Source organism: Dermacentor silvarum, chromosome 8 (assembly GCF_013339745.2).
Source record: "Dermacentor silvarum isolate Dsil-2018 chromosome 8, BIME_Dsil_1.4, whole genome shotgun sequence".
Taxonomy (NCBI): domain Eukaryota; kingdom Metazoa; phylum Arthropoda; class Arachnida; order Ixodida; family Ixodidae; genus Dermacentor; species Dermacentor silvarum.
This window is the reverse complement of record NC_051161.1, coordinates 73250944-73264225: the sequence shown is the minus strand read 5'-3', so window position 1 is coordinate 73264225 and position 13282 is coordinate 73250944. Positions and strand designations below refer to the sequence as shown.

Genomic DNA, 13282 nt, shown 5'->3' with positions numbered 1-13282 from the left:
TGGCTATTCGATACTTCCTAGTAGAAAAATCTGATATTTGCCCACCTCTGCTAGTACCTATTCACCATACATTTATTTTCTAACTTGTACACAAAATAAGTGTGCATTTGTGACTGTCCTATGACCAAAATAATCAACAAAGTGTTCTATCGGGGGAAAAAAAAGTCTTAAAACTATATGCAATAAAACTCCGTCACATGTGCCGAATCACTGTCACTCCACTGGTGGTTTATTGTCCCTGTGGAACTGTGGCAATTGATCGGTACAACGCTGCTTACCCTCCTGAGCTACCAAGTGTCCGGCATGCTACAGGAGCACTGCATGTTCTGGCAACAGATCTTGTTAACCAAGTAGTGGCTTCAGAACTTGACCAACCTTAAAAGGCTCATTCACATTCACAGCGGCAACGACCAAGTTGATCGTCAGTGAGTATGCTGAACTATGGCAGCTGCGTGCATACCATACCGTTGTGTATTTGTCTGAGCGGAACGGACAGTACACTTAAAGTTACGAATGTGGACGGTTTTCCTTCTGCCTACTCTCGTGCACCATTGTGGTTCGGCTCCTGTAATGCCAGTGGCAACGTTCTTCACTACGACAACGTCGCCAGACGCCTAATAACTACCTGGGCACTGTTTCCTCGTGTGCTGTGTTGCGCCACCATGTAGCCCCCGCACTCTGTAACATACCTTACAGTAAAACCCGAAAACATTACTCGCAGTGCAAAACCCAAAGAACTGCTCAGCGGCGTTCAATTGGACAGTAATGCTTTTGCATTCGCAGCTCATAAGAAGTGCTTAAATGTCCTCGGATTTCTTTTTTTTTACCTCCTAGCGGTGACACGAATATATAAACGCGCCACAGTCGTTAAGTCACCATAGCGCTGTGTGGTTGTAAAATGTGCCTTTCTGTTGCCCCTGTCGTTCAGCTTGCGCTGCAACAAAATGGAAGATGCCATACCAATAAGCCCATATACCTACCCTCACTGACTTCATAAAGTAAAGCTCCTCCATCCACGCGCCACCGCCGCCTTTATGGAGGGGCTCCAGTCATAAGTAGCCTCCCCAAACTTCCTCTAGTTCGAACAATTGGCCTGCTCTCTTACGTGGACGAGCGTTGTTATTATTGTTATGTAGTAATCTTTTTCGTTAGTGTTCTGCAAAAGTTTCAGCTGTAAAAAGTGCTTGGTCAAAACCGACTAACGCAAAGACAAGAAAATAGTTATACCTAGATAGGGTATATAAAATGCCTTGAAGTGCAGAGATAAAGGCCGCACATCTTGCCCGAGCGTGCCAGATATACGCCGTCCCACCACCTGCCCCCGAATGGTTCCCCACACTTGGGACACACACTTTACGTGGATGATATCACGGTTTGGACCACATACGGCTCGGATGGCGACATAGAATCGACACTTCAAGAAGCAGCCATAGCTATAGCTACCCAAGCGGCAAACATTGGCCTTGAATGCCCCCCCCCCCCCCCCCCCAAAATCATTACTCATACTCCGGCTGCGTTGTGTCCCTGTCACTCCCATACCACAAACAGCCGCACTCTGCCTTCTTGGCCTTTACTTACAGCACAAAGGAAAAAACAATCTTGCTCTCAAAGCACTAAAGCTTTCACTTACTCCGTCATCCATCTTCATAGAAGGATTTCAAACTCGCGAGCCTGTTTAGACGAAGCAGACAATCTCTAGGTGCTGCATGCCTTTGTGTTCAGTTGCATCCTCTACACCTCTCCATACCTGAATCTCTCCAGTGTGGACAAAGATAAAATCAACGCTCTAATCCGTATGGCTACCAAACCAGCACTCAACCTACTAAAGAACACTAGCATGGACAGGCTCTTAAAATTAGGAATGCACAACACTATACAAGAATAGAGTCGCATCAACAAGCACAATACCGTATTTACTTGATTGTAACGCGAGGGGTAACTTTTCATTGCGTCCACCAAGAAAAATTAAAACCGCAAAAGTAATGCGAGGGGTGACTTTTTGTTGCGTCCAGTAAAAAAAGAAAGCCGCTAAATTAACGCGAGACCACCGGATGCATGCTAAATTCGCAGTTTCGCCCGAAAGGCGAAGCATCAATTGCGATAGCAAATGAGTAGAGAGCAAGGATAGTAGTTTTATCGGCTGCATAAACTTGGACACATTAGCTTACTAATTGAATTAACAAGCATGGTGTCAGCGCGCACAACCACTGTCAAAACGCTGGTATGAGCAAGCACGGCGACAGCAGCGAGCGAACGTTCGTGCGGTGTATCGCTTCAACAAAAACTGAGCGGCGAAAGCACAGCGCCGTGTGGAGTAGAGCACTGCACGGGCCTGATTTTTCGGCCCGAGCCCGGCCCAGGCCCGCTTTACGAGGCCCGAGCCCAGCCCGAGCCCGTAATACAAAGCCCGGCCCGGGCTCAGGCGTACATGACCGAGACCAGCCCGGGCCTGGCCCGGGCCCGCTTTACGAGGCCCGAGCCCAGCCCGAGCCCGTAATACAAAGCCAGCCCGGGCCCAGGCGTACATGACCAAGACCAGCCCGGGCCCGGCCCGGGCCCTGCCGTTCATTACTAAGCTTAGCTAGGGCCCGCGTGTGCATGACCAGGCCCGGCCTCGTCATGCACACGCGGGCTTTTACTTACAGATTGTACAGTATCTGTCAGCCTCACCTTCTAGAGGTTTAATAAGCTGCAGTATATAAGCAATAAAAGGCCGAAATCTTTGTTTCTCCCACGGGAACATCAGTTATCCGGCCCATTGTCTGTGCTACTATTTTTCTGGTGGTGCGCATGCACTTACCTTGGTTTGTACGATATGGTTCTATGATGTCATTTAGCATGGAAATATACAGGGCGTTTCATTTTAGCTGAACCAAATTCTTAAAGATTGCCTGTGGCAGATAGCGCAATTATAATCCTTGATCTAAACTACTCGATGAGGTGGCCATTACTTCCATGAGAAATCAAAACGCCTAATTGAAGAATTAACATTATTACGTTAATTAACGTTTTAATTATTTTATGGCACATCTTTCAATCTACGAATTATAGCCGACGAGTTCACAAGGCGTATCCACTTGGAACGAATTCTCAGGACTAAACCAGTTTCGAGATAATAATTTTCAAAGTGTCCGACGAAATCAATCGAATCAAATCAATTTATTGTCCAGTTTACATGCTGGACGGTCATTTTGGACTAAAAGCTACATATGTAGCTTGACATATGTACATATGTAGCTGGGCAGGCCATGTAATGCGTAGGATGGATAACCGGTGGACCATTAGGGGTTACAGAATGGATACCTAGAGAAGGAAAGCGCAGTCGAGGTCGGCAGAAAACCAGATGGGATGATGTAGTTAGGAAATTTGCAGGTGCAAGTTGGAATCAGCTAGCGCAAGACAGGGTTAAGTGGAGATCACAGGGAGAGGCCTTCGTCCTGCAGTGAACATGAATAGGCTGCTGCTGCTGATGATGATGATGATGTAGCTTGACGTGACCCAAGAGACCAGGCAAGGCAATAGTACAGCAAACAGTGTGCACACATGCACAATAATTCACATATATTTCCAGCTATCGGTGGAATTCCTCATAGACGAAATAGCTATGAACGGAAAGACAAAGAATATTTGCATCACGGCGAGTTAACAGAATTGGAAAAAGTTTTAACAGAATGCATTTTAAACAACACTACAATAACAATACTAGCTATACAAAACAACGCAGCACCACCTATACAACATAGCATGAGACTGAATTTTACAAGATCAACATTTGCCAAGAAAACGAAACAGGATTTACATTATATACTCAGAACCCTACACAAAGTCAGAATAATAATCACATCAGATACACTACAAGCGACCAAAGTGTCAGCTGAGTTCTTTCTTACTGAAATTACCGCCATTTTTGTATCTGTTCAAAGTGAATGGTAGGTAATGTATTAACGACTGATGGTTATAGAGTGTTCTGAAGTATGGAATTAACCATATCTCAGGATTTCTTGTGTTCGCATTAATGCGACGACGCTCTAAGGATGCTAATTGTTTTATGTAGTTCCAAGCTAATTCTGACATGGATGGCCTAATGGATGGTCAAAACGCCTAATTGAATATTTAACATAATTATGCGAATTAACTTTTTAATTAATTATTTTATGGCACATCTTTCAATCTACGAATTATAGCCGCTGAGTTCGCAAGGCGTATCCACTTGGAACGAATTCTCAGGACTGAACCAGTTTTGATATACTAATTTTCAAAGTGTCCGATGAAATGCATGGGCGTTCCAGTTGACTTTTTGAGGAAGACGCTGTTCTATGCATTGAAGCACAAAAGTAACTGGCCTTAGCGCTAAAAGAATGCCACAGTATCGAAACTGGTAATAGTGCGATCGCAAAAGCGGTAACATGGAAATGGTTTCAGGAGTGGTTCTTTGTATAATTTCTTTTTCCTTAGGCGGAAACAAAGTTCGTTTTTGCGGAAAAGAAAAAAATTGGCGTAGCTTGCACTGGTGGCGCAATGCTAAAGAGACAGCGGAGATGATGGGCACCTAGCTAGTCCTCGCTTCTGGGCTAGGCTAAGCACTACCAAGTCATCCCCAGCATTTCCCGGAATTTATTTATTATTGATTGATTATCAATTAGCTATTGATTGGCTATTGATTGTCTATTGCAAGATATTGCCCACGTATTTGGGATAGGCTAAGCACTACCAACTTATCCGAATTTATTGATTATTGATCAATTATCAATTAGCTATTGGTTATCTGTCGATTGGCTATCGTAAGGTATTGGCCACGTACTTGGGCTAGGCTAAAGTCATCCCCAGCATTTTCGGGAATTTATTGATTATTGATCGATTATCGACTAGCTATTGATTGGCTATCAATTTCCTATCGATAGGCAATTAGTCCCCACCATTCTTAGCTAGACTTAACCAGGCTCAGCTTCGCTAGTTAGCAGGTGTATGTGCTATTGCGCTTGGACCCTTTCTGCACTGCTGCCAGGATCGGCCCACATTTTTGGATTCAGCGGACACATTAGGCCCGGCTTAAATAGCTCCGCTGTTAAAAATGAGAACTTCATCTGTTTTACTATTTTCTTTGATAAGATATAGTCATCTGATAAGATATACAGTCAAGAGAGCGGTGTGGATCTGAGAACAAACAGGGATAACCGATATTCTAGTTGACATTAAGCGGAAAAAATGGAGGTGGGCAGGCCATGTAATGCGTAGGATGGATAACCGATGGACCATTAGAGCTACACAATGGATACCAAGAGAAGGGAAGCGCAGTCCAGGACGGCAGAGAAACTAGGTGGGGTGATGAAGTTAGGAAATTCGCAGGTGCAAATTGGAATCAGCTAGCGCAAGACAGGGTTAATTGGAGATCGCAGGCAGAGGCCTTCGTCCTGCAGTGGACATAAATATAGGCTGATGATGATGATGACAGTCATCTTGCACGTGTCACTTCAGCTTGGCACAGAATGCATTGAACCATGCAATGCATAACGGTCGCGTGTGTTCGAAGGCCTACTTAGGCCCTTCAATGAGCGGGCCCGAGTCTGGCCCGGACCTGTGGCTTCTAACCCGAGTCCGGCCCGGGCCTGCGGCCTCAAGCCCGAGCCCGGCCCTGGCCCGCGGCCTCAAGCCCAAGCCCGGCCCGGGCCCGCGGCTTTAAGCCCGGGCCCGGCCCGAGCCCGCCGACAAACGCTTCGGACGGCCCGTGCAGTGCTCTAGTGTGGAGATCGCTTTCAAGATAACGGTGCGCGCGACAGCCCGCAGCCGCGCCGAGTACAAGTACGCAGTTGCTGGCAGAGTAGAATCCGCGCCCCCTCCCTCCCGCGCTGCCTTCCTGCTTTCCTCCTTTCGCGTGGGTGATTGAGTTGCCAGTTCCCCTTGCACCCGGTCGCGAGATACGCATTTGGCGCCGCAGCTAAACGCTGCCTCCCCTCCCTCCCTCATTCCCCCACGGCCTTTCGCGCGATCGATGGAGACGTCGCGTTTGCTCTCCGCCTTGCGTTCGCTCTCCGTGCAAGCGCGCGTCCCTCGCGCGCTTTCACTCGCAGTCGCACATTTTACTTGTTGATTAGAATTGGGTGCATCATTGCACTTTTTAGACAACTTCAATTTCGGTATTCGATTGTGACGCGAGGATCGACTTCAGAGCAAAAATCAGGAAAAAAATAAAATAAATAAACCTCGCGTTACAATCCAATAAAAACGGTACTTTCGCCTGGCTGGCGTAGAAACAAGACTCTCGGAATTCGCATACCCGCACATGCTGTAGATTTAATCTCTCTCCCTCGTGCCATGCGCACCGCGCTTATCATCAAACCCCTCCATAAGAACGTCCACCCAGAACACCATCAATCACGCTGCGTCGTGCGAGCCAAAGCTCTCCATAACGCTGGCTGGACGGCGTGTGTGGTCCAGACCGTTCTGTAGCTGTGGCTGTGGCGCACGCCACCTTAGAGTTAGACCACATCATCTTTGGCAATGCCTCCTTTTTTTTTTTTAGGAGGCATTGTCTTTGGCTGCCCCGCCGATCCTCCTCCGCAGGGACAGCCCGCCATCGGAGCATGGGAGGAATGGGAGGACCACCTTGCGTCGCAGGGCACGGAACGCCCAACTTCGCTGCGTGAACCGGCGTGTCAGTGCCATGTCCCTACGTGGCCTGGACACATGCGCGTAATGTGAGGGCTGTGCGGTGGCCCTGGGCTCTTGAAGGGTCCAAACTCGCTCGCTTAATAAAGTTTTTCCACCCATTACGTTTTGAGCGCGCATGTCTGTGGATTCAAATCTGGCGCCATAGGCATGGCGTCTTGAAGGCCACAAGGAACGCAGCAAAAATAAGAGAAACACAATTCTTAACATATTTATACTTAAACATTTGTTTAAAAGTGAAAGTACGCGAGTAATAGAAAAGATAAAGTAGCCTTTTATTTAACCGTAGAGTGGTGCAATGGTCGCGCTTGCAGTTCGCGCTTTTTTCGCAATTCCGAAACAAGGTTCTAGGCAGGTTCTTTGCAAAATGATACGTCCTTTCTATCATTTTCGGCGGTGTCGGCTGTTCGAGTTGTTCGCCTGCGTGAAGGTCTAATGTACTTTTCGAGTGGCTTTATTTCGGTAAGTGCTTTTATTACAATGACAAGCGTCGTTTTGTTGCGAGAGTTGAACGACGCAAACGTTGTTCGGGTTGTCATGTTCATGCTGTTATTGACGCAAGCTCTTTCAAATCGATGTAATTCGCCTATGCAAGTTTTTCGCCGCTAATTTGCTACCCATTTGTCCCCGATACTGTGATATTTTGCGCTGTCCGTTCACATTAATTGGTTAAAGCTGATGGGGGAGGGAACGAGGAATCTACCGTAGACAACTACCACTGGCACATGCAGTCCTCGGTGAGCCCCAACCCACGGACCCGGGTTCCAGCTTTGGTGTCCTAGAGGCGCCTCCAATAATACAAAGTAATGGCACGTTGTTACAACACATTAGTGACTGGTGCTGCGACTTCTGCGGCACCAGTCAGAACCTTAATTGCCGGGAAACCTTTCACTCGGATGCAGTTTACAAAGCAAAGCCAAGAAGAAATTTGGCCAGAGCCAAACTTCTACACAGCATGGCGTGGCGCTGTTAACATAGACTGGGCAAATATAGGACACCTTGTCTAGGGTTGTGGAAATCCTAGCAGCCACCACACTTTCCACTGTTTATTTCCCCCCGTGTTGAGCACACAGAACAGACGGGCGAAAAACCTCAAGAGACGTGCAAGTTGCTGTACTTTTAATTTTATGAAGGCGAAAGCCTCAGATAGCTCATGGGTCGAAAAACCCATTGGCCGGTGTTGTGGCACCAAAATTCATTGAAACCACGTCCATTGGTGTTACTTAAATCAAAATTAAGTCACAGTTAATTAAGGTACAGTTGATTAAGATAGAGTTAAGACACTCTAACCCATGACCTTTGGTGGGAGAAAATAGGAAGTAACTAATTCGAATGAGAATGTCAAGTAGTTTAATGAATGTCTCGTGAGCGGGCAAGCTTTCGCCTTCATCCTCTTTAGCGTATGCTAAAGCGACTGTCAACTTTTTAAAAGAACTACTTGAGCAATATTAAAATAAGTTCCTATAGACATGCAAGTTCAAGCCATGCAAGAGAGTTATGATGAGTGTGTCTTGCAGCATTTTTTCGATTTCAGTGGAAGGACGAACAAAATTATGTGCGTTGAATGTATATATCTGGTGTCCCCTTACATATTGGTGCACTGTAGGCTTGGGACGTGTTCTGAAACGTTTCACTACGGCGATAGTTCGCCTAGACGATAGTCATGTTCAATAAATCAACCGGCTGCTTACCTGTGGCGTCAGCATGCGCTACCAACATGCGCACTCGAACGCTTCGCAACACACGAAAGAGCGCACCGTGTGAGTGCAGAGCGGCTTGCGCGTGTTGTTTTCGAATGTATCGGCCGCAGTACGACACAGACGTGTTCGTTTATGCAATATATGTAGGGAGCGCCCAATGACACCGTGATGTCAAAATGACTTAGATTGGAACTACTAGATGGCGCAATTTACTTTCCGGTTTTGCTCAACCAGCCAAGAGCTTGCGCCTGAAGGCAAAATTGTCGCCTAGGCGAACTATCGCCGAAGTGGAAGTTTCAGAATACGTCTTCTTGTGCTTGCACGCAGAAAAAGTTCAAATAAGCCTATTCTTCATGTATGAAAGACAAGCTATATGCTTGTAGCTATGGCTGTACATGCAGAAGCCACATTTTGTGGTTTCGATCTATCTTGCCTTTTCTTGTAAGTAGCTTGATCACTACATACATAGCTTTTGTCAGTATGATGCATTTACTGCCATAGCAATAAAACACTAGTTCATAGTTGCTGAAGAAATCTCTAAGTGTGTTTGCTTGCAGTATATCATTTTGTGCATACGCATTTAGCAATGAAATGTTAAGCTCTCGTGGGCATGTGTGCCGAAGCCTCAATACAAATTTGAGTGTACTTATGCAAGGGATACATGTTGAGTTGTTTTGTTGATGTTGGATAGATGTTGAATTTTTTTTTTTTCCAGTTCACAGCCCTTTACGAGAAAGAACACACAGTAGATAGCGATGCCTTATGTGTACTTTTGTGTACGATAGAAGGATAATCTGAAATGTTAGATGTTTGATCACAGAATGAAAGTAGTTTGGTACAATGCCAAGCACGAAATGCCTCAAACTCTCCAGGATTGCACCTGAAATCACAAAACAACTTAGCTGACTGCCCCCCCCCCCCCCCCTCTTAGTTTTTTGCTTGTTCTGTCAACGCGTTGGGATGCTGCCAACATGGCAAAAATTCAAACAGAATAGTTGAGGGAAAAATCGTGGAGATGTGCTCCCATGAAAATGCTGCAGCAGTACTGAAGGGATCACTGCACATTACCATGCTTGTTTACAATAAATTGTAAATAAACGAAAACAAAAGAATATGTAATATTTTTTTATGTGAACATGGACTAGTGAGCTATCACAGTTGCACTGTACAGCTTACTAGCCAGTGTACTCATTTTTCTATTCTGATTTACAGTTACTGTGCTTGCTACCTGCATTGGCTGACCAAGGTAATTGAATTTCAGAGGCTGCCAGGAACAACTCCACTAGGGCCAATGTATATCGTACTGTACTTTTGAAACAGCAGCTTGGTTAAAAAGTAGGGAATCCTGTGCAACTCTATAAAGGTAAATGTGATGCATTTTATGGCATTACTTGGAATAGAATTCATACAGTATTATGGGTTATGTTATGTTTAAAAGCCAGCTGTACGTGCATTTATTACTCTAGAGTCATGTTGCTTTTTGCATTCGTTTTTAAATGTGAAGCTTAGATTGCTAAAATAAACTGTGCTGAAATTGCAATCTTTTCTCTGCTGCTGTTGGATTGCGGGAAAATGGTGTGTCAGCTTTAGAGAACGAAGTCTTGTGCCGTGGGCATGCACTTGAATTTGCTTTGGAAACAAGGATGGTGCGGTTGCTCAATATTTTTTCTGCTGACGGGTGAGCACTTGGTTATTATTCTTTTCAATGATTTTTCTTAATTGAATCGCTTGCTTTTACAGGAGAGGAATAATTTTCATGTGCAGTTTGTTTTAAACTTTCGATGTCCCATTTTAACAGGTGCAGAGTATCCAGAAGTCATTGTGCCTACCAATCCCTGCGTAAGGAGCTGCTTCTTTCTCTGAGGTGGCATGATGAAAGAAGTTTCCACGCCTTGAATCTGATCAACCAACTTAGCCCTGATTGTAAGTTGAAAATTGCAGCTTCGTATTCCAGGTTGAGGTGAACCTTTTGTTGCATGAAAAGAAACTGCGTACAAACTGTGGTTACCTTTGGTTTTCTATTGTGCATCTATAAAAAGCAGAGAAAAAATTTTTGTTCAAGTGAAACGTTTATTTTCCAAGATACAGAATGTCCACTACAGTGGACAACATGAACACCAGCTTTGGTGGGAAAAATTTTGATAATTTTTTTTCAGCAGCTGAGCTTTTTTCTCGAACACTTGTACACTTGAACACAAAACTTTGAATGCGGTGCACGCTACTCGGCGTTATGGAAAAGGAAAAAGCAGTCACTTTTGTCGTCAACGCACAAGTACACCTTGCACTTTCCATAAAGATATGTAGTCTCGCGCTTGCATTCGCTCATCTTGCATCTCTGAGCGACAGATGCTTGCTGACGGGGACAATGACCAATGTTGTAATGTACGTCTGCAGAAACTGTACTTGCTTTGGAAGATGGCCTTCGTTTGGCTGTGGCAGAACTTGCCGATGATTCCGTAGAAGGGTTGACTTCTTCAGCTGGGGTCTTTTATTGAGCTTTTATCAGCCCAATTGCAACAAGAGCTTGAAGTCGATGAGTTGCATGGCACACTCTGCTACGAGACAACGGTACAAGAGCCATGCGTTCACAACAGCCAAATCTGCCGCAAGGCCTTCTGTAAAAACAGAATCCACTTAGAAAATATCTTGCTAAAGCTAGAGACAGTGATGCCAAAGTTCCGTGCAACTTCTTTCACAGGCATTCCCGTGCGAAGTCTCACAAGGACCATCAAGAACTCTTCTGCTCCTCTTAGTGCCCGAGAAGGTCCTCTGGTGACTTGTGGCATTGCAGAGCTAAAGGCCTTGTATAGTCCTTCGAAGACAACGTACGATGGCAGACCAGTGTAGTACTGGCACTCACTTGGCTGCCATATCAGATTAACCGAAAGGAACCTCTCTCGGCTGCTTTCATAGCGCTCCTTCCAGTAGTGAGCCAGCTTCTGCGACTCTGCTAGGGCTGTCCGTGTTTGCTCCAGGTCCTTCTGTAGCGCGTTGGCCTGACACACCACTGGAATGTCTATCAGGGCCTCTGCAGCCTCTGGAAGAAAACAAGTAAATAGAAAAATTAAGGTGTGCCTTCTTAATGCTTCTTTAGTAAATGCCTACATTATGCAGAAGGCGGAATGTGCATGATGTAGCACTCAGTTAAGGCAAATGTAGTTCAGGCGAGGTATATTAAGGGAAAGAAGCATCTAGTGGCAAACAACTACATAACGCAACTTATGGGTTTTCTTGCACACAGCAAGCACACCTTGCCACGCATTCAGGCTGGTTAATGTGCAAATGGCATGAGACACTGCAACTATGTGTGTCGCCTTCCAGTATGAAAATGGAATACTTTATGGGATTTCTCCAAATGTAAACATGGAAGTGACATCTCGTGCATTGTCACAAGAATTTCAAGAGTGCTATGTTAACACAGCTTTAAACATTTCCCTGCTCTCAACAGAGTCGCAGTGCCTGTGTCTCTTTACAGAGGCAAGCATATAAGCAGGATTAAGTTGTAACTACATGTCATATTCAAATTAAGCACACTTACCATATTCTGCTTTTGAGTACCGTGGATGGTGTGCACCTGTTGATGGGTCCAAGAAAGAAAAAAACAAATGTCTTTACATGTCCTCATTCACAAATGCATTGTGACATCTCACCGGAGTCTCCAGCTTCTAGACTGCTGTTCCCACACCCCCCAAAAATTGTTACATGAATATCGTAAGGATCAACATGTAAACCTTTTAGAGCACCACCTTGTTTAGGCATGCCATACGGTTTCCCATTCAGAAGTAGCTTGTGATAAAGGTAAATGTAACAGTTGGAAAGCAAATGAAATATAGTACAGCGGATCTCTTATGATGAAGTTGAAGTGAATAAGAAATCCCTTCACCGAAGCTTTTTTTTTGTTGTTATATCTAGATTGAAAATATACTTCATAGTAGCAAGAAATCTGTACCACTACAATACTTTAACCTATTGTTCTTTTTACTATGAGTGGGCCCATCTGTAATGATAGGGCTTTCAATGCTTCCACGACTGTTATTGTGGTATGATCATGATATGTACTGGAGATAGTCTCCTGCGTTTTCACTTCACGCTTAGTTGCACCATGCAAAGAGCTACATTCAAGGACATTTATTGAAGCTCGCTGTTCTTTCTTTTAAAGGCAGTCGACTAAGCCAAACCAAGGGCTGGATAGCGCACGGATCCTCATAGCCCCGAACCTCTACACTACACAAATCAAATGTAGCATAAAAGTATCGAGCTGTTCTTGTTAAAAAAGCATGCATACGTGGCTTGTAATGAACAAAACGTGAGCAGCCTTTTGTAAAGTCTACAGCAGATCTTACGACAAAGGCACAGAAAGCCAGGGTACATGACTACTCAAAGTACTTGGAAGCCGCTGCAGTTAAACAGTCTTGCATATCTTTTGTTAAAGTGCCGGCAAGTAAAACTTCTCATAGCTTTAGATTGTCTTCTAATAATAACTACTGAAACAACTGTGTCGAATAGTAACTTATTTACTGAAACATCAATTAGTGCTTATCCGACACTGTCAGGCTCTGCTGAAGCAATACCTGCCAAGGGCAAGATGTGCATTTATGTTGTAGGTTTGGAGAATGTAACTGTAACTTACTTGCAGCATGCAATGGCACTGACTCGGCACTGTTGGGTACTGCTTTGGCAGCGCCTGTAAAGGACAAGACGCAGATAAACTTTGCAGATTTGTGCAGAGTAATTTTGATGGCAACTTGCTGCTGCGTTTATCGATACCTAGGCACTGCCAGGTGTCAGTATGGTGGAAGATACATAAACTAGACAGTCATTCATTGGTTATATCTACAATGTGGGCTTCCTTACTCATCTGAAGCTGATGCTGGGCACATTTTAATCATTACTTAGAAAATCTCAAGCACGTACAA

General features: G+C 44.9%; 1 long non-coding RNA gene across 3 annotated transcripts; it reads left to right on the top strand.

The window, feature by feature from the left end:
- The first annotated feature begins 6281 nt into the window (after window positions 1–6281).
- Window positions 6282–12724, top strand: LOC119461445 (uncharacterized). Of its 3 annotated transcripts, XR_007468413.1 has the most exons (4): window positions 6282–7128; window positions 9628–9735; window positions 10173–10289; window positions 12526–12724. It is a non-coding gene; the product is annotated as an uncharacterized LOC119461445 (long non-coding RNA). The 3 variants fall into 3 exon arrangements; XR_007468411.1 differs by lacking the exon at window positions 12526–12724 and having other exon boundaries at window positions 10173–10924; XR_007468412.1 differs by lacking the exon at window positions 12526–12724 and having other exon boundaries at window positions 9579–9735; window positions 10173–10924.
- The last annotated feature ends 558 nt before the right edge of the window (window positions 12725–13282 follow it).